Here is a 12,004-nt window from a genome sequence, read left to right on the forward strand (position 1 = left end):
GTACCAACTGCCATGAATGATTCACAGTTCTTGTGTGAACTTCCTGCTTATCCAGTCCCAAGGCTGACAGAGATGGCATTTACAGTGTATCCACAAGGACTTGAGCTTGGATCCCAGCAACCATGAAACAAGCCAAGTATGTTACATGCATGGTATAAGCATCTGAAACACCTGTAACCCTAACCTAGAAATGGGAAGAGAGAGAAGAAACAGGATCACTGGGGGCTTGCTTGCTGTTAGCCTAGCCGACAAACCATTAGCTATAGGTTCCAGAATAAATCCTCCCTCAAAGACGTCAAAGGCAGAGTGACAGAAAAGGACAACCCACAACGTGTGTGTGTGTGTGTGTGTGCGTGTGTGCGCGCGCGCATGAATGGACGCCTCAACATATCCACTACTGAAGTATGTACCCCTCTACATACATGTACACACCTCTCCTTTCCAATACTCAGTGATTCTTTCCCATCAGAGGCTATGAGAGTTCTCAGGGCAGAAACCCAGTAACTACTGAGAGGAAAGGAAGGAAACACAACATACACTTTTTTATCAAGAATAATTGTGTGGACACTAGCTGCCATCAGTAATGGCGATTTTAAATTTTACAAAAGGAGCAAATCTCCATACTTATGGAGCTTAAAATACAGTTTATTGATAGAATTCTTATATTTTAATCTTAAAATTCGCATGTAGTTATACCTGACTTCTCTATCAGATGTTTTAAGACTGCGCGGTTAACTAGAGAATTTTCAAGTTCCCGTTGAAAAACAAAGAAGGTATTTCTATCAAGGTGGTTCCCATGCTCCTTTTTATAGAAACGTGTCTGTCCAACCAGGTGGAAGTGTCCGCTTGGACAAAATGTACATAAACTATCTTTACAGAGAAGGAAGAGAGGAGGCAAAGGTTTCCCCATTCAAGCTTGACCTTCCTCTTCCCCAGCTCTTTTAGAAAAACTTGTAAGCAAATCTTTAACCTCGCTTCACTATCTAAAAAAGACAGCAAAACATCTTCAAGGCGAGTATACTAATGAGTCTGAACCTAGCAAGCCCATGCGTTATGTCCTCTATGCCCTCAGCCCAGTCTGCCAAAGCCTAAGGCCTCAAAGGGATCTGCAAGAAATCAGTACTTGGGAGCACTGTGAACAACTCCTAACTGGCAAAGCCTAGTGACTCGTCTTTTTCATAGGAACCATATTTTAAAACTGCAGAAACAATTCTCAATACCAAACTTCAAGAGACTTTACCTAGAAGAACAGGGAGAATGTACAAAAAGAGGAAAACACCACACAGTCATTCACAATTGTGCTTGGAGCATAACTCCATCCTTTGACTGTGGTATTTTATAGTTAAAGTAAGGTTACCAAAGCTCCAAGTTGATTTTTCAAAAATGATTGATAAGAATCAATAGTCATCTATATCAGATAATCTGTTTTATTATTTTGAAGGCCAAAACATTCTTGGGGGGGGGATGCTGCCAGGTGGTGGTGGCATATGTCTTTAATCTCAGTACTCAGGAGGGAGGGACAGGTGGATCTCTGCAAGTTTGAGGATAGGCTGGTCTACACAGTGAGTTCCAGAACAGTTAGGAATGTTACACAGAGAAACTGTCTCTGAAAAACACACCAACAACAACCACCTAGGCAATCAAACCCACCCTCCCCATCAGGATACAGTTGAGGGACACAGCAGTTGCCAGCATGGGTAAGGCCTGCCTCTCCCTCTCCAAAGTCTTAGCTGTCAAATAAAGATCAACTGGTTGGTACCTGGTACTTAAGGGGGAGGGGGAGGAAGCATAATTTACAGAGACCCTAATTCTATAGAATCAAAAAGGTAGAAGAATAAATTTTTATGTGCATAATGGCTAGATTAGATGCACAATGATTAAAAAGCAAAGATTCTTAATCCCAAAGGACCAGAATATGTTTCATAGTCTTTAAGACCATTTAGAAATTAATACAATAGTATGCACGGTTACAAAGATTAAACCAAATCCTAGAGTGTGTTTAATAATCCATAATTAGGGACTAAGCAGCATTGTCAGAACAATAAAACAGTACTTGGCCTTTATCTCCCTAGTGACTAAGGCAACAAAAACAAACCAAGCTTTACTCTGGTAGAGATAGGATTTAGCAGGTGGAGGTAAACCAGCAGTCTGAATGCTGAAGTAAAAGGATAACAAGTTAGACGCCAGACTGGGCAGTATAACAAGATCTTATCTCAGAGCAATCAATCAAAAGAAGAAAAGAAATACTGGTTTATTTAGAGGAAAGACTTACACACAAGTCTGAATAAATGGAATCAGATGTAGAAACAATAAGAAGAAATGTTTAGAAAATCAACAGACCTATTCCTCAGGCCAGTTCTTGATAAGCAGCCTACTAGTTCATGCTACATGCTTTGAGACTAGCCAAGGCTGGAACCCAGAAAGTCTACAAGAATAAGTAAGTACTTCTTCCTTATCACATCTCAAATTATGTGTTACCCACACACATACAGGACACCCAGTAAGTAACTAAATACATTTACATTTCTATGTTATTTTTTATTTAGTTAGTTGTTTTTTGAGACAGTCACATGTTATGTAACTCTATGTAAAGCAGGCTACCACCTACCAAACATGTTAGCCAATCACAAAGCCTCAAGTGGGTCAGTGTTCATGACCCAGTGCTTCATAAAGCACCACCAGCCAATCATGAAGCCCTCAAGTGGGTCAGTACTCACGACCCAGTACTTCATAAAGCACCACCAGCTGGGAACCAAGCCAGTTTTACAGAAAAAAGGAAAAACGAAACACAATTTTAATAATGGCCTCAGCTTCAGTGTTAAGAATAATAAAGTTGTATGTTGTCAAACGACTGAAACTCAGCAAAGAGTTGGTGCAGGTATTAAGTACGTGATTAGATAAATGTGCCATACCTTAACAGAACCAAAGAAATGAATATATAATAGCTATCACTGTATTCTTTCGGTTTCTCTCTAAATGTGGTGTTTTTATAATAAGCCTATGGAGGGCAGAAAATGATACTACTGGAATTCATAATATTAGCAACCTAACACAACATTTCTCTCAACAAGACATAAAATGTTGCATGGTGGTTAAGGACAGAAATTCTGGAATCCTGCGGATTCAAAATGAAGCACTTCCACTTTGTAGCTGTGGGATCTTACAATAGTCACTGGACTGCTACACTCTATCAGTACCAAGTTCATACTTTCAAAATTAAGATCAAACATTACATACAGCTACTTATTCCTGGCACATAGTAGGTACAGGAGGCCAGGTTCCTTTATTATGTTTATGTTAATGTTACTAAATATTGACAACTAGTTCAATGAGTGCTTCTTCAATTTCTATTCTACAATTAATATATAAAATTCACAGGTCTAGGGTTGGGGATTTAGCTCAGTGGTAGAGCGCTTGCCTAGCAAGCGCAAGGCCCTGGGTTCGGTCCCCAGCTCTGAAAAAAACAAAAGAAAAAAAAAATTTTTCACAGGTCTAGGTCACCTCCCCTCAAGAATTTATAGCTACTAAAAATGAAACTAGTAACACCTAAAGAGAATAAACCCAAAAAATATGGGAGGAGGTGAATCCCTCATCACTGAATTTCTCTGGCCAGCCAGCCTAGCCAAACTGATGAATTTTAGATAAAACTAGAAACTATATCAAAAAATAAAGCTGGATGGGGCTGGAGAGATGGCTCAGCAGTTCAGAGCACCTGGTACTCCTGCAGAGGACACAGGTTTGGTTCCCAGTATCCACATGGCAGCCTCCCAACTGTCTCCTTCCAGTTCCAGAAGATCTGACACCTTTAGGGACTAGATAAACAGATAGTACACACATATACACGTAAGTAAACACTCATATACATTTTTTAAAAATTTTAAATAAATAAATCTGGAGAGCAACTGAGCAAAGATACCAGATATAACCCTCTGGTCTCCACATGAACACGTTCACTGACAAAGCTATATCCACACAGACATACACACCCATGTTAATAATATACTGTGAAAAGAAAGAAGGAATTAATGTGATAAAGAACTAAAGGAAGAACATTTTTATTCACGAGAAATGAACCGGATGTTGAGGTACTGGAGGAAATATTTAAGAAATCATTCACTTATCAAGACGTACTTAAGATATTCTAATTATTTTATTTAAGTTTAGCTTACATGTATGTACACCACATGGGTACCTGCCTGATACACAAGGAGACCAGCAGCAGAGTATCAGATCCCCTGAAACTGGAGTCGCAAGTAGGTGGTGGTGAGCCATCATGTAGATGCTGGGAACTAAAGCAAGGTTCTCTACAAGAGGAGCACAGGGCTCTTAACTCCAACCTCTTTCCAATCTCTATTGTTTTGTATTTAATTTTTTCTTAAATTTCATATGTATGGCTCTGCATGTATGTCTGCATACCACATGCATACAGTGCCCAATGAGGTCAGAAGAGAATATTGGATCCCCTGAAATTAGAGTTACTACGACAGTTTTAAGTGACTGTGTGAACACTGGGATTCAAACCTAGGTCCTCTGAAGAGGAGCGGGTGATCTTAACTGCTAAGCCATCTTTCCTATCCCTATTTGTTAATTTTTTAAAGAGAATTTGACATGTAGCTCAAGGATGGTCTTCAATTTCTGTTACTTCTGCCTCCCACTTCCTAAATACTGAGATTACAAGGAGGAGTCACCACACCCTACATTAACTAAATGTTGATTATTTCCAGTTTAAAACTGCTTCTGGAAAAGACACATAAGCTCTAAGATAGTTCCATATTTCCAGCTTTCTTTTCCAACTCTCATAAAGGTATGTTCACATGGAAAACCAGAATAAATGTCTACTTTGTAAAATATATGTGCTGGGACAAAGGAAAAGCTTTACCTTCCATTCTTTTCTTCTAGTAAAATCTATTGATTTCCATTTCTTAACCATGTTTTTATACTATTTCCAAAATAATGTTTCAAATTCTTAGAACAATAGCTTCTAGCTCCCCAGTGTGATATAAATATTTATAAACTAAATACTACACTACAGAATAAAGACAGCCTACTAATAGTGCTCCTCCTCTTCCTACTAAAGAATTTTGATGTAGGTAAGGCGTAAGGTATTATTTTAACATAAAAACATTAATGGCTTCAAACTGGTTTATTAAAAATCAGGGCTGGAAAGATGGCTCAGTGATTAAACATTGGCTGCTCTTCCAAAGGACTGGAGTACAATCGTAGCACCTACATAACAGCTTGCAATCATCTGCACCTCCAGTTCCAGGAGAATCTAACATTCTCTTCTGACCTCCATAACTACTGTCATCATGTGGTGCAGACATACTTAAGGCAAAACTCTCACACACATAAAATACAACTATGTGTGTGTCTGCCAGTGTAAACTTAGATGAAAGCCTTAAGCCTTTGTCTCCCTCCCAGCTAAACAGAAATTGAGACTCAATGACTGCGTCTTGCGTGCTACACTTCGTATAGCCACACACTTCAGGATTTAGCTCCTTTGTTCCTTACTGAAGTTTAACTCTGGTGGCTCTACCTACCTTGATTATCAAATGCCTTCTTTTCCTTTACAAAATATATATTTAGACGTCATTGTAGCTGTAGTACCTCGTTAACAACTCAAAGAATAGTTTCTTTCCACATTTTTATTAAAAGTCAGTACTAGTTCACAACTCTAATTTTTCTATTTAGCCAATGTAAAAATTATTAGATGGGCGCCCAGTAAAATTCTACTAATTTAAATCTAATAAATCCAAATGAGGAACATCATACAGAAACCAATTCTTACTGCTTTTCTCCCCTTTCATAACTAGGTAAAAGATGCTCTGTTCTCTGCCATGAAGTAACAGAGTACTGAGGACTTGCCTCACCTGCAAACACTGAGGACATAAGGTCCCAATACCCCCAGGCAATGACAAGCAACTTAGAACAAGTCATAAGGCACTGGAAGACGGTGGTTCTCAACCTTCCTAACGCTGTGACCCCTTAATACAGTTCCTCATATTGTGGTGACCCCCAGCCATAAAATTATTTTCATTGTTACTTAACTGTAATTTCCCTTCTGTTTTGAATCACAATGTGTTTTTCGATGTTCTTAGGTGACCCCTATGAAATGGTCATTGACCTAAGAGGCCACAACCCCCAGGTTGAGAATCATTGCTCTAAGGTAGATGACTCACCAAGGAGCAAGTTTTAGGCGGAAAGGGGAATCCTCTTAGTTTAAATCTAGTATGAACTGGATTTTCTTTCATTTACAAGTCAAGGAATTTTAATGTTTAATTACAGTTCCCTACAGCCAAAATGGTACCTGTAGCTAAGGTACGAGGAGCTGGATCCCTGCCCTGTCGAGTTCATATATATCTAGGATAAAAGGCAAGTCATGAGATTGAACCAGTCTTGCTCTTCACATTCTAAACCCCGATATTTCTCTTGCATTTGTCTGCTTCGCTTTTCTCTGAAATAATCTATACTTGTAAATGATCATAACTTGATTTTGAAAACTTTAAGGAGATCAATAAACATTAGCAATACCGAGGGGAAGTCATTAAAAGAGTAAGCCTCATAGAGTATTTCTTACTCTTGTGCAGAATGACATTATTATATAAGCCCTTATTACCCTTTTTAATGAACAGTACTTAGAGAGAATAAGGAAAACCATGTTAACACACACGAGAGAGAGAGAGAGAGAGAGAGAGAGAGAGAGAGAGAGAGAGAGAGAGAGAGAGAGAGGGAAGAATAAGGAAACCACATTACACACACACACACAGAATAAGGAAAACCATGTTAACACACACACACACACACACACACACACACACACACACACACACACACACACACCCCTTGTGAAAGAGAAGGGAACTGAAAAATGATGGTATTTTTTTCCTATTAGAAAGTCCTAATGGGCCAAATCAATTGTGCTCTAGCCATCCTCTATAACCTACTTTCTGATGCCCACATAAGTTCTGCATTTCAGTTAACTGGAGTTTGAGGCGTTTACCAAACTGGTCTTCCCTCTTCCTCCCCTACGACAGTTTCTCTTTGGTGATGCCTGGCAGGCTACTCATTCAGCATTTCATTCAGTCTTTCCTTGAAAACTCAAGAATTCACTACACTTTCTACTTAGGGGGAAAGGGAGAAAACACAAGTGCACATACCCAAATATATAAATTTAAGGTGGGTAGAGTAGGGGTACAAAATGATCAAGACGAAAACCCAGTTCATGTCAAAGAGAAAGCTACTACTTAGCTCGTGTCCAGTTAGTTTTTTTAGCCCCTCCATTACCTCCACTTTATTCTAATACTGTCTGCTGACATTTGATGAGACAGAGAACCACTCGCTTGAATATATACATAACATGTGTGTAGTCACACTCAATATTTCCAACTAGTACTTGTATAACCATAAATAATGAGCAGATAAATTCTAGCAATACAAAGAGAACAAAATTAAATAGGAAACTATTTACAGGCCAAGACAATGAGATGTCTCAGGATCCTTGCACACAGACACACAGATACACACATACATGCACACACACAAAAGAAAACACTATTTACATATACAAAATCCTGAAATGTGGTACCAATGAGATTTACTAAAGGAAGATTTATCACATAGAAATAAAGTCTAAAACCATCATCAAAACAGCTATAACTAGGCTGCTTCTTCCAGCCATCCAGGTCAAAGAATTTTGATCCAAACAATTAAATGGTCTATGTGAAAAGAACTTTAAAATCTAAGTACTGAAAGTGAGGCAATTAATTACTACCTTGTACTCAACCATGACATTTTTCAAAGGAATCTATATTTGGAATATGTCAATTTATATGAACTCATTTAAATGTGACAATTCTTTCCTAGAAACACCAAGATTAAAAGTCCTTTTTCTTTTATAAAAGATATATGAAAGCAACAGCCTCGCATACATTTTTAATCTACTTCAGAATTTAGCTACTTCCATGTAATCTATTCCATGATTATAGAATGTTAAATCTCTACAATCAATCTGCCCCCCCCCAACTTGCTCTGCTTATGATTTAACTATGACGGACTCAAATGTGTACATACAAGTAATCTAAGATGAAAAAAATGCTTTCATCCCAAGCAGGAACTCTATTATCCGTAAAACAAAAAGTATAAAAAAATGCATGAAAATAAGAACAAACATTCAATGTGTTGGTTTAAAATCTACCAACAAAAAGTGTGAGAAAATATAAAATAAATGACAGCTATTAGAGTAACAGCTGTAATATAAAAAAAAAATCCTTGTACTGTTAGAAAAGTGGAAGCTAACTACAATTAAGTACAATTAAGAATAGAGCGATTACATGGCACACAAACAAAATTCACACGATACCTATTGGGGAGAGTATGAAGGTTATTTTCTTATACTGGTGGTACAGTAGCCATTAAGCTTAGCCCTTTGTGGAAAATATCCTTTCTTCCCTTCCTTCCTCAACTCAAACATCTCCATAAAAATAAAACTGAGAATCTTTCATGTTAAAATAAAGGAACAAGGGGTTGGGGATTTAGCTCAGTGGTAGAGCGCTTGCCTAGCAAGCGCAAGGCCCTGGGTTCGGTCCCCAGCTCCGAAAAAAAGAAAAGAAAAAAAAATGCAAAAAATAAAGGAACAAAATACACGGGTATATATCTTCCAAGGTTAGTAACTGCTACAACAAACCCAATGTTTTAAAACAATTTAAAAACCAAATATTCATTTAAAAAAAGAAAAGCAATGGTTAAATAATATATGGTAAAACCACATTCCGGATTAAAATAATACACTTTTAATAAATTTAAGTCAATCCCAAACTCAGCAATAAGTAAAACTTTAGTCTTTACAAGGAAGCTGAAGAACTGGCTTAGAGGTTAAGAGCACTTGCCATTCTTGCTGAGAACCCAAATTTGGTTCCCAGCACCCACACAGTGGTTCACAACCATTCATAACTGACAGCAATCAGAGATCTGACTAACCTCCATGGGCATCAGGAACACACTTGATGCAATAACAAAGTACAGGAAAAACACTCATACACATAAAGTAAGGTAGGCAAATCTTTAAAACAAACCCACCCTTTCTATGAAGTGCCTTTAAATACTAACACGCAGGGTTGTGAGCAGTGATGCCGTTCATCTTAAATAAGAGAATATTTGTGCCAAGGGGAACGATTATAGTTTCTAATTTGGGGGAACTAAGAACTTATCATAAAAGTGGGGAGAAGTATGGAAAGAACTCAGCCCAGATGTTATCGACAATATGACAGGAGGAAAGAGTGTAGGAGACATAGGTCAAGGGAAGAGAATGGAAGGATTCCAGAAGACTTATGGCAGAAAACCAGACATAGTAGTATCCAGTAGGAAAAAGCAGGACCCCAAATAAAGACTGAAGACAGCAGGCTAGAACGTAGCTCAGAAGTCAAGCAGTGATGGTTAACATGCACAAAGCCCTAGGTTTGGTACCTAGCAACCCAAAAAGAAAAAGAAAGGGAAGAGAGTTAATATAGTCTCTCCTCCCTTCTAGTTCCCTATGCCATCTTCATAAACAAAACACATTTTGTGAAATTCTCCTAAATCTTGACTTCCCGGATATCACTGGTGAGAGACATACTACATGTTTGTATACTATACCAGCCGGCACGTGGCGGAAAGTCCCTTCTGCTGATACAGACTTATTTCTCCTTAGGGCATAGCACCCAACTTCTATTGTGACTTTTCAGTACCCCTTAAACCAAATACAAAAACTCTTTTTGCTTGGTTAAAGGGACAGTTCCAATTAGAATGCAGACACGGCCATCACTCACAAGGCAGGAATGGGGTCTGAGTTACAATGATGACATAAGAATAGCAGCCAAAAATTAAGAAAGAATAAATTTATTCATTCCTGTACAAGAACCAGGATTAGAAGTTAAAGACTATAGCAGATGACTGAGTAAAATAAAAATAAATAGTAACGAAGATAACAGTTCCAAAGTTTTTGAAGACTTTCAACAACCTATGGTGACAAAATATAAGTTAATAAGGTGTAAAAAGACCCGACACCTCAAGAAAAGCATCTGAAACATACTAAATGCCTAACGGCAATAGAGAACACTAAGACAGATTACTATTAATTATTGGTTAAAAAGAAATATCAATACTATATGGAACAATCTATAAAAATCGCCTGGCGAAAGCCACTCGATAAGACATGGCAAACAAGACAAAATGGTAACACTGCACACATGGCCTCCACAGGTCTCTGTGTTACGGCACTATAAACCAATGCCACAACAGACAGGGAAGGGAAGCGTGGGAACTAAACACCTTCTACAGGAGTAGACAAGATTCGCTTCCTTGGGAGAAACAGAAAAGCAAAGACAAGAAGAGGTAAGCAGAGTAAACGTTAGTGGCCTAAGTGCAAAGTGAACTGTAAAACATTGCTTCAAATTACAATAGCACCCGTTTCACAATTAGTGACTCACTATAAGGTAGAAGATATTTCTAAAAGGACCTTTAGGACCTGGGTGTGGGCTGCATGCATGGGGGCCTGCACTCCAGAAGTCATGAGGACAACTGCAAGCTCAGGCAGGCTTGACCACACAGTGAATCATGTCATAAACACACAAACAGGAAGGTCTTCCTTCTAACAGCTCAAGGAAATACTACCCTCCTCTCAAAAAGACCTCCGCGTTAGCTTGTGTGTATGTACACGCGGCTTACTACATCCACATGAAATAGTTTTGAAAGATAAAAGAAATTAATAGAAAACCTATATGTGGTTATAAGAGGAATGTGAAAGGATTTCCTTTTGCATAGTCTTTTATACTCTTTACATTTGTAACATATAAATACAATGCCAATTTTAAGTTGTTTTTTTTTTTAATGTTTTTAACAAGTCTAAAAAAATGACTTGTGTTGTGTGTATTTCTTTAGTCCTGGAAGCAAAGGCAGGCATAACTCTGTGAGTTGCAGGCCAGTCAGGGCTATACAGAAAGACCTTGTCTCAAGAGAGAAATAGAAGGAGGTGGTAGAAGATAAAATAATAAAAATCTCAGTTAAACACTGAGCTCTTTGTCAAAATATGAAATACACTCCACTATTTTTAGTTTTGGATATTATTACCAAAGCAAGTAACTGATTAATAATTCCACAGATAACATGTGATGACAACTGTTTATATTTCCAGAGCAGAGTGATGATACCAGACATCCCACAAGCCTCACTTCAAAGTCAATGCACCTTAACTTTAAAGACTTTCTCTTCGTAAGAATCTTCCTCTCAGTCTTTTGAAAACCCTTCAGTGGAAAGACCCATTATAACATGAAAGGAAAAAAGACCTTCTAGACTTCACACTACCTGTCCCAGTCTTTTTTAGTAACATATAGACAACATTTAAATTCACATGTGGCTAATCACTCAACCAGCTATCGAGTTCCTGAAACAATGAGCTAGAGGGCTTTTTTTAATCAGGGAAAGGCTTATTTATAATAGCTTTCCCACTAGCATTAGATTTTTCTTAAATAAACTAGAGAACAAATACAAACATAACCTATAAAAATGAGTAAGAAAAGGAACATATATAACATTCAAATAGCAAGTCTATTTCAAATTCAATCATCAAGTAAATCGAAAAGGAGTAGGAATGAATAATGATGAGATTTTTATACAGAGAAGCCTATTCAAACCTCAATTCAGAGAATGAACACTGATGATCAGTCTCGCTTCCCTATGCCAAATAACTCAGAATTAACTATGGAGTATGCCAGACTCCAGCAAAATGTACATTTTAATAGTAAGGAGAACATAATATGAATCTGGGAATGAGGCCACCAACTTCAGTCAAGATAACAGGGCACAATAAAATAAGCTCTGTAACAGTCAGTGGGGACATACTTGCTAAAAATTAGTATAGTCTTTGGCCATTATTATCAGGGTCCACATAATGACCAAGGCTCAAAGTAAAGAGAAGGAAGCAGGTCGAAAGAATAAGCTCTTTTATCAACAAAATGTTAAATGCAATCAC

At 37.9% G+C, this 12,004-nt stretch overlaps 1 protein-coding gene across 1 annotated transcript in view; it reads right to left on the reverse strand.

Annotated features, from left to right (window-relative positions):
- Window positions 1–12,004, reverse strand: part of Ctnna1 (catenin alpha 1) — a 128,999-nt gene that overhangs the window by 40,256 nt on the left and 76,739 nt on the right. The window lies entirely within an intron of this gene.

Source organism: Rattus rattus, chromosome 15 (genome assembly GCF_011064425.1).
Source record: "Rattus rattus isolate New Zealand chromosome 15, Rrattus_CSIRO_v1, whole genome shotgun sequence".
Taxonomy (NCBI): domain Eukaryota; kingdom Metazoa; phylum Chordata; class Mammalia; order Rodentia; family Muridae; genus Rattus; species Rattus rattus.